The sequence below is a fragment of the Pseudopipra pipra genome, chromosome 15, assembly GCF_036250125.1.
Source record: "Pseudopipra pipra isolate bDixPip1 chromosome 15, bDixPip1.hap1, whole genome shotgun sequence".
In the NCBI taxonomy this organism is placed as follows: Eukaryota; Metazoa; Chordata; class Aves; order Passeriformes; family Pipridae; genus Pseudopipra; species Pseudopipra pipra.
Window position 1 is genome coordinate 747,965 of NC_087563.1, and position 11,339 is coordinate 759,303.

The 11,339-nt window shown below is 42.0% G+C and overlaps 1 long non-coding RNA gene across 2 annotated transcripts in view; it reads left to right on the forward strand.

Moving 5' to 3' along the window:
* The window catches only part of LOC135422330 (uncharacterized), a 79,880-nt gene extending 68,793 nt beyond the window's left edge, over positions 1–11,087 (forward strand). For both annotated transcript variants that reach the window (XR_010434433.1, XR_010434434.1), the window contains 2 exons: positions 4,994–5,123; positions 5,225–11,087. This is a non-coding gene — a long non-coding RNA (uncharacterized LOC135422330). The remainder of the gene's footprint in view (positions 1–4,993; positions 5,124–5,224) is intronic.
* Positions 11,088–11,339: the final 252 nt, after the last annotated feature.

Consider the following 11,339-nt stretch of genomic DNA (forward strand, 5'->3'; position numbering starts at 1 on the left):
CAAGCTGAATTTACTAATCTGCTTGTCATCTAAAGTGCTCTTAGCTGTGTTACAAAAACAAGGCTCATCTATTTGCACCACATAAGGAAGAGATTTTCAAAGTCTTTTCAGGGGATTTGGGGGTCCATTTTTCTTGCACTGGGAATTGGAATTTTCTTCCAATGGGAATTGGCTAGCCCAGCAGCTATGAAGCAGCTGTGAAAGCTTTGAAATTTTTTGTTTGAAATGTGTGAATTTTTTTTCCATCTTTCATCACACAAAAACCAAAAACAACCACTTCACCAAACATGGTTCTTTATGGCAGTTGCCATCTTTTCTGGCTGGTAGCAACTTACCTTTTGCAACTGCTTCTTTGGCTCAGTCCCAGGTCTGTGCGGAGGCGCAGCAGCCTGTGCATGTGCAGGCAGTGCAGTGTTCCCAGAATTCCTTGGCTGTATTGTGGCCTGTTGTCACCTCTCAGAGGAGGGCTTCAGGGCGTCCTGGAAAGAGGATGGATGAATTCTTTAGGCACTTAAAAATGGCCTGTAAGCCACATTTGAGACCTTGGCATGCAATGATAAATGGAGAAGGTACCCACCGTCCATGTGACCAGATGGATTCCCCCTCTTTGCACACAGGGTATCCCCACTCTCCAGTGCTCCCTTTGCTGTGCTGACTGGGCTTTGCTTTTGCTTTTCTCCCCTGCATCCCTGATCCTAAATTTTTCATTTTTAAGTTGCACTGCATCAGTTTTTCAGTTCTTTCTTTGAGGCTGAGCATTCCACTGCTGTGCTTCACCCACATCAGTTCCCATCCACTGCTGCCAAGGGACTGTCCTGTGCTGGGCACCAGCAGAGCTGTAAACTGTGTCACAGCAGTGTCATACAGTCCTTGTGTCTGAAGAGGTGAGTCTCTGAATTGTAAACTGGGGATTAGACAGGAAATTAAGGACAGTAGAAGGGTTTTGAGGGGCAAAAAAGTCGTTAATTGGATATAGGAGGCTGGAAGTGGATATCTTTGCCTTGATTCTTTACCTGGCTGAATACACTTATGACTTGGAATGTGCAAGGATTTTTGATTTTTCTGTGGATTATATGGTAACCTTTTTCCCAGAGAATTATGAATTGGAGTATACGATCATTTTACGTCTTCCCCTTCTAGATGTTAGGTTAAAATACACAGCCTCTTAAAATAATACTTTTAAGAGCCTATACTGAGGGCAGAGGTGTTTGGTGTGCTGAAGGGACCGCGTCACGGTGACACAGTCTCAGAGTAAGCTGGGCAGCTGCTTTGGTGCAGCTTTTGGAAGCTTGGGTTTTATTCTTTTCTTCTTACTAAAGGCAAACTAAAAGCAAATATTTGAATTCTTAATGCTGTTCCATTTAGATTTTTCAATTTCTCGTAACTTTTCAACATGGAGCAGAGTTACTGTTGCTCTTTTGGGTTTGTATGTTTGTGAGTAGTTCAGTATTTTGATACTGTTAGTGTTACAAAAATTGGAAATATGCTACCATTTTTATTCCCACTTTTTTTGTACTTCAGTGCTCATCTCACATAGATGTTTTGGCAAATTTGGCATTGGTGTAGCTATTGATGAAACTCTTGTGTTCTGTGACTCATCTGAAACTTCATGGTTGGTTCCTCTGTTTCATTTAGTTCATCTTTTAAATCACTAAACCACTTGAGCAAGAAAGAGACAGGGACACTGGTACTTGGATTTCAGTGCTGTCTTGCCATGATTTCTCTGAAGGCTGTAAATTTTTCTCCTCTTTCATTCCTTGGCTTCTCTTCCTTACATACCAGAAAACTGCTTTTTGTGTTATGAGATTCCTCTCTAGATCTTTAGAAATTTTCTCAGATACTTATGAAGTTTTGTGAATGTTTCTTAAAATACTACATTTTATGTGTCTTTCATCTTGCCTGATATTAGCAAGGCAGAAACAGAGATGGGAATTGCTATGATTGCCTCTGTTCACTCACGAGTACTTTCTAGCTTTTATGTTATTGCTCCATCTTTCAGCATCCAAATACAACCATGAACTGAAAGAACAGATGTACATGAAAGTACCCTGAATGTTGGATGAAGAGGCTTTCTTACACAGTTTTAATTTTCTCTTCAATCAGTCACTGTGGCTTCTTATTTTTCTTTAAATGTCTTGTAACTGACTTCTGAAGGACAAAGATTTTACTCTTTTGCAAAATAGCCTTGTTATTATTTTGATATTGATGTCAAATCTGGGTAGTTCAAGTTCCTTTTTATTGCTTTGTATGGTATATACTTGTTAAGGATTTAGTGCAACTATAAACATCTCCAGAACTCCCCATAGTAGGGATAAACTGTGAATTATGGACTTGTTAGAATGGGCTATTTCTTTAAGGCAATCTGAACTTCTGTAGCTATTCATAGAGATTGTATAAAATAAATCAATATTTGTCTGTAAATTTAAATTGAAGAATTGCTTTGGTAATTGCACTGTTATTTGCCTTTTCCTGAGTAAATAATACTAAACAGTTAGATGCTTTAAACTGCATTCTTAAGTTTATAACTTCCTGAAAAAGAAACTTGGTTTATGTGTTGTATACATTCCTTAGTCCATGAATATGTAAAATCAATAATCAGTGCTGATTTTAAGGCATCTTTGCTTCAGGTTCTCTATTCCCCAGACTGAAATCCTACTGCATCCCAGTGGTACATAGCTGGTACTGATGACACCTCTTACGTCATTGTCTGTCATCAATAGATCTGACAGCTTAAAGTCAGAATCACTGTGCATTTTCTACAGACATGGAAACTGAGACATACAAAGCTGAATGGACTTATCTGACTGGCAGTTTGAGGTACACCCTTACTGTCCAGGGCACAGTACGAAATGGAGCAGAGCTCAAGGAGTGTTTGGACAGCACTGTCAGGCACAGGGTGGGATTGTTGGGGTGTTCTGTGCAGGGCCAGGAGCTGGACTTCAATAATCCTTGTGGGTCCTTTCCAACTCAGTATGTTCTGTGATTCTGTGGTCAGGAATAGGTGCCAGGGCTTCCGAGCCAGGAAATCATGCTACCTTTCTGTTTGAATGGGCTAGTATCCAAAGGGAGGGGGCAGAGGCTGGAGCAGGCTCTGCTTGGGAGGCCCAGCAATGGCCCAGGAGGAACGGGCAGGAACTGATGCCCGGGAAGTTGCAGCTGGACAGGAGGAAGAACTTCTTTGCTGGGCAGTGACCCAGCCCTGGAGAGAGAGCAGAGAGGGTGTGGAGTCTCCTCACTGGAGATCTTGCAGAGCTGTGTGGACACAATCCTGTGCCATGTGCTGTGGGATGGCCCTGCTGGAGCAGGGAGGTGGGACCAGATGAGCCACTGTGGGCCCTTCCAACATCTCATTCTGGGATTCTGTAACCTCATTTGAAACAAAAATTAGATTCCTCCACTGTACCGGCTTGTTTACCCCTTTCATCTGAGGACCAGTGCCTCCCCTTACCTCCTGATGAACCAAGCAGGTGAACACACCAGGCTCCATCCCCGGCCCCTCGCGTGTCTCTGCACTGACCCACACACTCAGCAGCAGCTGTGCAGGGTCCTGGCTCTGTGCTCACATCTCCCCCTTAACCTGGGGAAGGCTGTAGAGGAAGTGTTGGCTGCATGATTCCATGTAAGGCTGACTGAGTTTGCTGTCAGAAATGGTAAGTGGTTTGATATGGTGTTCCCCAAGAATTGATAACAGGACTAGTGTTATCCTATAGCATAACTTATGCATTGGTTGTTAATCAGAGTATGCTTCTGTGTCTGTGAGGGGTTGAAGTTAGGGAAATGCAGTATCCCCTATACATCTTGAGTTTAGTTAAGTGTTTGGTGTAGGGAAGAGGAGAATTATGGAATAGTACAAGAACTTCAAGGTGGAATATCACTGGGAATTGGATATAGCAGTAGTGCTATGAATTGGCCCATAGTTTTTCTGTGCCCCTTTTCTCCTGTGCAAATTTTCCTAGGGATTTTATAGCAATTTGGTTTTGTCTTGTGAAATATTAGGCAGATAAATACTGCAGAAGTTAAGTGGCCAGATATTGTGATGAAAAATGAGTAGATAAATATAAGTAAGGGTAACCTCCAGATAATATATTTCATTATGACAGATAATGGATTTTTAAAAAATTAATTAATTTGTTATTATGTTACAAAAAAGTTTGAATCCCTTGCTCAGGAAAATGACATGATGTGTTTTTGTAGCATTTTCTGTCTCATAAATGGAAAATGGAAAATTCCAAGACCTATCACAGAAATACATTTGTGATATAATCATAGAATCACAGAATGGTTTGGGTTGGAAGGAAACCTAAAGATCATCTCGTTCCACCCCCTAGTGGGCAGGGACACTTTCCACTAGCCCAGGTTTCTCCAAGCCCTGTCCAACCTGGCCTTAGACACTTCCAGGGATGGGGCAGCCACAGCTTCTCTTGGCAAACTGTGCCAGGGCCTCCCCACCCTCACAGCTAAGAATTCCTTCCCACAATCCCGTCTAACCCTGCCCTCTGTCAGTGGGAAGCCATTCCCCCTTGTCCTGTCCCTCCATCCCTTGTGCCCAGTCCCTCTCCAGCTCTCCTGCAGCCCCTTTAGGCCCTGCAAGGGGCTCTCAGCTCTCCGTGGAGCCTTCTCTTGTCCAGGGGAACCCCCCCAGCTCTCCCAGCCTGGCTCCAGAGCAGAGGGGTTCCAGCCCTGGCAGCAGCTCTGTGGCCTCCCCTGGACTCTCTCCAGCAGCTCCACGTCCCTGTGCTGTTCCCCAGGGCTGGAGCAGCTCTGCAGGGGGGTCTCACCTGAGGGGGCAGAGGGGCAGAATCCCCCCCTCCCCTCTGCCCACGCTGTGGGACCAGCCCAGGGCACGGGGGGTTCTGGGTGCCAGCACACACAGCTGGGACACATTGAGCTTCTTGTCAACCCATGTGTTACTACACTGAGCTTTTACACTGCACTTCTCAAAAAGAGGAAAGTTTGTTATAAAATGTCATTGTTCTTGTTTTGTTTGTTCTAGTGTTATGAACATTAAATACTGGGGAAGATGTGAGCCCATGATTTCAAGAACTCTTCAGTTTCCAAATGACCTTTCTGTTGGATATCCTTTTTACTGGATATGGCACAACACATTATTTGAAAATAATAAGGTAAAAATTAATATGAGACTTCTGTGGTTTTACATGCCACATTTTTAAACCAATTAGGATATTAATATTGATTAATTTTGGTTTATTTTTTCTATGCATAGTTTTTAAAAGGTGTGCTTATTTCTACCTACTTTTACCAACAAAAGACAAATCATATAACTAGTTGCTTATGGTCATCTGTCCCAGTCCTAATCTTCTTGAAGTCAATACCGTTGATGAGTTCAACAATATTGAGAACGGGACTGATTCTGTTGGCAGCTGAGAAGAGGATTGGTTCTACTTGAGGATGAGTCAACTAAGGTATGAAGCATAAGCTGGATTTCAAACACAAGCCTTTTGACATGTTTTGTTGTCTGATTCCAAGTTCCTCACTGTTTCAGTGTTATCATTACTGTTATCATTACTGCTGATAAACCAGCCTGACCTTTGCATGTGGATTTTTGTCTGGGTTCAAGTATTTTTGTAATATTCTTACCCAGTCATGGATGCTAACTTGCTATCTATTGCAAACCTTTTGTGTCTTATTCTAATTAATATTCACTTACCATGAGTTGGAGAAGAATGTTTGCTCTTTGAATTTTCAGTCAATCAAGCAAGAAGATTGAAAAAAAAACCAGTCTAGCAGTGGTGTTCGATGTGACACAGTGTTTAAAGGTATATGACAGATAATAAACCACCAGGGTGCATGAACTCATTCAACATTGAAATCCTTAGCTGTTTTAAAATAAAACTGACTTTTCAGTAATTTTCTAGAGGAGGTTGTTACACAAGCACAGGGGAACACACCTGGAATATGACAAGTGGTATCATTTTGTTTATCCATAGAACTCTAATCACGTAAGAATAATATATTTTCTTGGGTTGAAAGATGAGTGTGGGTTTTCACATTCCACAAGTGAATTTTATTTAATGAAAACCATACAAGGTGTACTTGTGTATGTTTACTTCAAATACCATTAAGCAGCTCACTTGATAGTGTAAATATGCATGTGTTTATGTTCTCATGGCATCACAGAAATGAGACTGGGAAGGAGATGGAAATGAAACATTACAAAGGAATTTGACAAAAACAGAAAGGGAGACATTTATTTCATTAACAAGATTTATGAAGGAACTAATGAGCTCTCTCCTGCTTTCTACCAGAAACTTATTGCTTCGCAAGGGTTCAAAACACTTTCAGAATCCCCATGAGTGCACCTAAACTGGGAGGGCTTGGTTGTTTCTGTGTGTTTGCTGACAGGATCAGCCTTGTGTTGCTCCTAAAGCCAGCAAGCATTCAGCATTTCATGTTGTCTTCTGGAGGCTTGCAAAGGCATGTATTCCTGTGGGAGCTCTCCAGAAGTAGGGTCAGGATAAACTATTGGTGCAAATAATACTTTCCAAGGCTGAAATGTCTGGATAGTTTCAGTGTTCCGATTACTTAAATTATATTTGCAGTAAATGAGTTTCTGCTCATGAAATAGATGTAATAATATCAGGACCTAGAAAGGATGAAAAAGTAGATATTTAATAACCTGAGTTCTCTTGAAGAGTAGCATTGTGGGGTTTTTCTTTGCAGAAACTGGCTAACTACTGACAGAGTGGTTTTAGACCCTTCTGCATACTCAGGATGTAAAGCAGCACTGCCCTCATAAATGCACATCTTTAACAGCAATTTGAAGTGTTGAAAGACTAGCAAAAAGAGAGATTAGCTAAAAACATAAATACCCCAAATGTATTCAATTACTTTCAATGACAGTGATTCAAACAGGAGCTCTGAGAACGGTGACTTTGCTGCATAGAGAGGTGGGGTTGTGCCAAGGCAGCTTTAATGCTGCTTCACTTCACCGTGATCTTGTATTAGTTAAGTTTAAAATTGTGTTCCCTGGCAAACCATAAAAGATTTCAAAAGTATTAGACACCCACTTTTGTGCTGGAATTTAATATGCAACTTTTTATTGGAAAATAATCGTTCTTGTCTGGCGAAATCCACCATGCAATATTTCTGTTAGTAGGCATAATGCAATAAAGACAGGGAGGGCTATTTATCACTACAAATTTTGAGGATTTCAGGATTCTTTTTATTATTTTAATATATTTCTTTGGTATTAAATCAGAAAAATGATAAATTACACCTGTCGAGGCTGTTTTTCCTTTTTCCCAGAAAATGATGTACAACCTAATTTCACTGGTCATTTTGGCTTTTAAAGATATGTATTTTTTTCCTATTAAAAACTCTACCAATAGGGGTTTTTTTTAATAATAATACTGAAGTACTTTTTATTTCAAACATATGAAGTAGTTTATAACTACTTCCTGGCATTGCAAACTTTGGCCTTTTCACATTATATTAGGATTTTTTTAAAAGGCATTAAGTATATATTGCTTTGAAAGAAATAGTGTATTGTTAAGAAGCTAGATCCAGTGGATCAATTTTCAGTATTTGAAATAGATTAAATTGTGGCTAGCCTGAAAGGTTACAACAATAATTTATTTCATTTCAGTACTTCCCTGTACATAATCAGCTTTTACACAGTCTTAGAAATCAGTATTTTTCTTTTTTTAAGTGTATAATCATCTTTTTCTAAAGGATAATGTAGAATTAAAAGCAAAACATAATTTCAGCAACTGCAATATATAACAGGAAAAAAAGAAGAAAAACCATAAGAAGGTATCAACAACAGATGATTGGGGCTGGTGTCATGGTTTACATTGCTTTCACAATTATTCCAGGTTTGCATATTTCGAAATGTATTAGTCCAATCTGATTTCAAAGCTCAGTTATTTGAATTATAAATCATTATGTCCCTCCTAGCTGATCAGTTGTGAAATATCTTTGAATTCATTTGCATAATGGAATATGTTAGTCGTTCCTTTATGTCTGTGAAGCCACAGTGCTCCCTCATACATGTTTAGTTCTTTCTACTAATTAACTTTTCCTCTGTATATTTTTGTAGCAAAATAAATACAGTTTCATTATTATTTTGTACAGTAACTTGGGATAAAATACTTTTAGTCTCTCAAACATTCTTAATCCTTGTCTTTGTTAGCCTTGTTACAAAAGGCTCTGCCTTGTAACAGGGCAGGGAGCCAACTATGTAGCTTTGCAATATAAAACCAGGTAATGCCATGCCGGATGTTATGGATTGACAAGAGAAACAACTCTCAAAACTTGATTAGGAAATTTTCCAATAGAAGGCAGCTATAAAATCTGCTCTTACAATTTTACCTGTTTAAAAAGAATTTAACCTACTTAAAATGAAAAGGGAAATTGTTTATTCCCATAAAAGTTATTGGACTCTAGTCAGTGATGTGCAGGAATGGCAGAGTGAAGCAAGCACTCAGAAAAAAGCCCCAGTACCAATGGTAAGTGTTGTGGGTATTTGTGAAGTCTCTGTGTGTACAGGACTGCAGGAACACATCCTGGGTGTTGCTTATGAGCTCATCAGTGCCAGCAACATTGCTCAGTGAACTACTGAGTCCTGTGTTTGTAGCATTCATTGTAGAGTATACAAGCCCTTAAGTAATTTCTTCATTTGGTGCCTTCCATGCTTAGGAATATTTCTGAAGTTTTGAAGTTTGAGTTTTTCTATGGCATTTCTGAGAAAGTGCACTGATGTACTGGGATATTGCAAAACCTTTTATATCCCCATTTTAGAGATGCAGAACTGAGACAGTGGAATTTAACTGAGTTTCTGTAAGTCATACAGTGATTTCATGTCAAATGAAGGAGAAGCAGGAGTCAGGAAATCCCAGCCATTGTTTTGGCCACTCTCGTGCTCCTGTTTTGCAAACGTGGCTCGCAGCAGTCGCTGCTTCGGTGCAGAAACTCTCAAAGGTGCCAGCATGGCTCTCTTTGCAAGACACAGGATTATCACCTGTATCCAGCCCCAGATGCTTGAATCATCTGAGACAGGGAATGTGCGTGTGTACTCATGCTGTTAAGAGATGTCATAATTCACAGAGCTAGGAAAGGATTTGAATTGTAGGAACAGGTCTGAACCATCTGATTTAAGGGCTTCTTTAACAGAGTTTTTGCAAACTCAACTTTTTATTTAAGATGATTTCTTGTGCTTTTAAAAAGAAACCTTAAGAAAAATACTATTTTGTCATACATAAGTACCTAGAAGATGTGATCTGCAGAATTACTGCAGTCCAGGAGATACACTGCTCCTGCATCAGTGTGCAGCTCCCTGGGTCCTTGGTATCTGGGCAGGTGCAGACACACTGGAGCTCATCTTGCTCGACCAGGGCCGGGAGCTTTGACCAGGGGTCAGGTACCTTGGCTGATCAATGCAGAGTACCCAGCAGCCCTTCCCCAGGGCCTGTGGGTAGCAGTGTGGTGGTTGAGGTCAGGTGAGGCTGCAGTTACCTGGGCTGTCACCAGTTAGCCAGCTGTGCAGTGGAAGATTTCAGTTCATGCGTATCAGGAGTCAGTTAATTTGCTTTCTGCTTTATCCAGTTTGAGAAACTGGAGTTTCTGTGGAAATGCTCATTGATACATCCAAAATTCTCAGCTGTACCCTCTTGGTATGGACTTTGCTATGGCTCTGAGACTGTATGCTTGTAGGAGATTTCCATTCAGGTCTTACATGTCTGAAAATACTTTCAAAGAATCACAGAATTGTTAGGGTTGGAAGGGACCTCTGGAGATCCAACTCTGCTGCTGAGGCCAGGTCACCTGGAGCAAGTGTCATAGGAGCATGTCCAGGTGGGTTTGGAATGTCTCCAGAGAGAAGACTCCATGACCTCCCTGAACAGCCTGTTCCAGTGCTCTGCCACCCTCAATGTAAATAAGTTCTTCCTCACATTGAGATGAAACTTCTTGTGTTTTAGTTTATGGCTGTTGTTCCTCGTCCTGTCCCTGGGCACCACTGAAGAGTCTGGCACCATTCGCTGACACCCACCTTGTAGATATTTATATGCATTGATGAGATCCCCTCTGTCTTCTTTTCTCCACACTTAACAGGCCCAGCTCCCACAGTCTATCCCCATCATAGAGATGCTCCAGACCCCTCCATTATCTTTGTGGCCTCCTCTGGATGCTCTCCAGGAGCTCCGTGTCTCTCTTGTCCTGAGGAGCCCAGAACTGGAGGCAGCACTGCAGATGGGCCTCCCCTGAACACAGAGGCAGGATCCCCTCCCTGACCTGCTGCCAATGCTCTTCCTGATTCCCCCAGGATCCCATCAGCCCTCCTGGCCACAAGAGCACACTGCCAGCTCACAATCAACCTGTCATCCACCAAGACCCCCAGGTCCTTCTTCTCAGAGCTGCTCTCTAGTAGGTCAGTCCCCAACCTGTACTGCTACCTGGGGTTGTTCCTCCCCAGCTGCAGGACCTGCACCTGCCCTTGTGTATTCATGCTTAATTAGGTGCTGTTACTTTTCAGTCTGTGTTTGGCCCAGCCACACGCGAGAGTCTGTTCTTTTCCTGCCACAAGCACCGAAAAACGAGAACATCGTCCTTGAAGGAAGCATATTGTATAAACTGAAGTTAATTGGGGCCTCACTGTTGGCTGACGGCCCTCCAAGGGCACTTGAAGGAGAAAGTGAAGAGGAGGAGGATGAAGTAATCCCCCAGACTCATTTAGGCCCCGAGGCATAGCATGAGGGCACAGACACATTCCAGAGTACCCACGCGTGCGAGAAGAGGCACCACTACATCACGGGGGGAGGGACTGGCTGGGCAGTGCTGGCCCCACCTGCCCAGGTAGACATCACAGGTTAATTGTATAAAAAGCAGAGAGCTCTTGCTGGGAGTGAACTCAGGCTTCACGTGGAGGACAGTGATGCCTTGGCAGGAGCGCCCGTTACCATGTGAGCTGCTGATGCACCGGGGATGCAGCTTCTGCTATGGGGAATTCTAAGCATGCTGGGGTCGGTAAGACAACCTCGTAAGTAACACCTGAGTGGGAGGGGGTTACCCTGGGGGCTTGTTTCCCTTCTCTTTCCTGTCTCTTGGTTTCTTGTTTTGTTGGTTACTTGTTTGTACAGTAAATATGTTACAGTTGGTATTTAAATCACTGCCTATTGACTCCTGAGATTTATGGCATTGAGCAGCAACACTGTATTTGGTGCCTTCTGTTTGAAGAAATAAGCATCGTGAGTTTATTTTTTGTATTGTCTTAAAAGTTTACAACATGAAGTGCCTGAGTGTTTTGCATTTCCAGGTGACATACTGACCAGGCCAGAACCTCCCAGCTTCTGCCAGAAGGTTTTTTGTTTCACTTCTTTGTG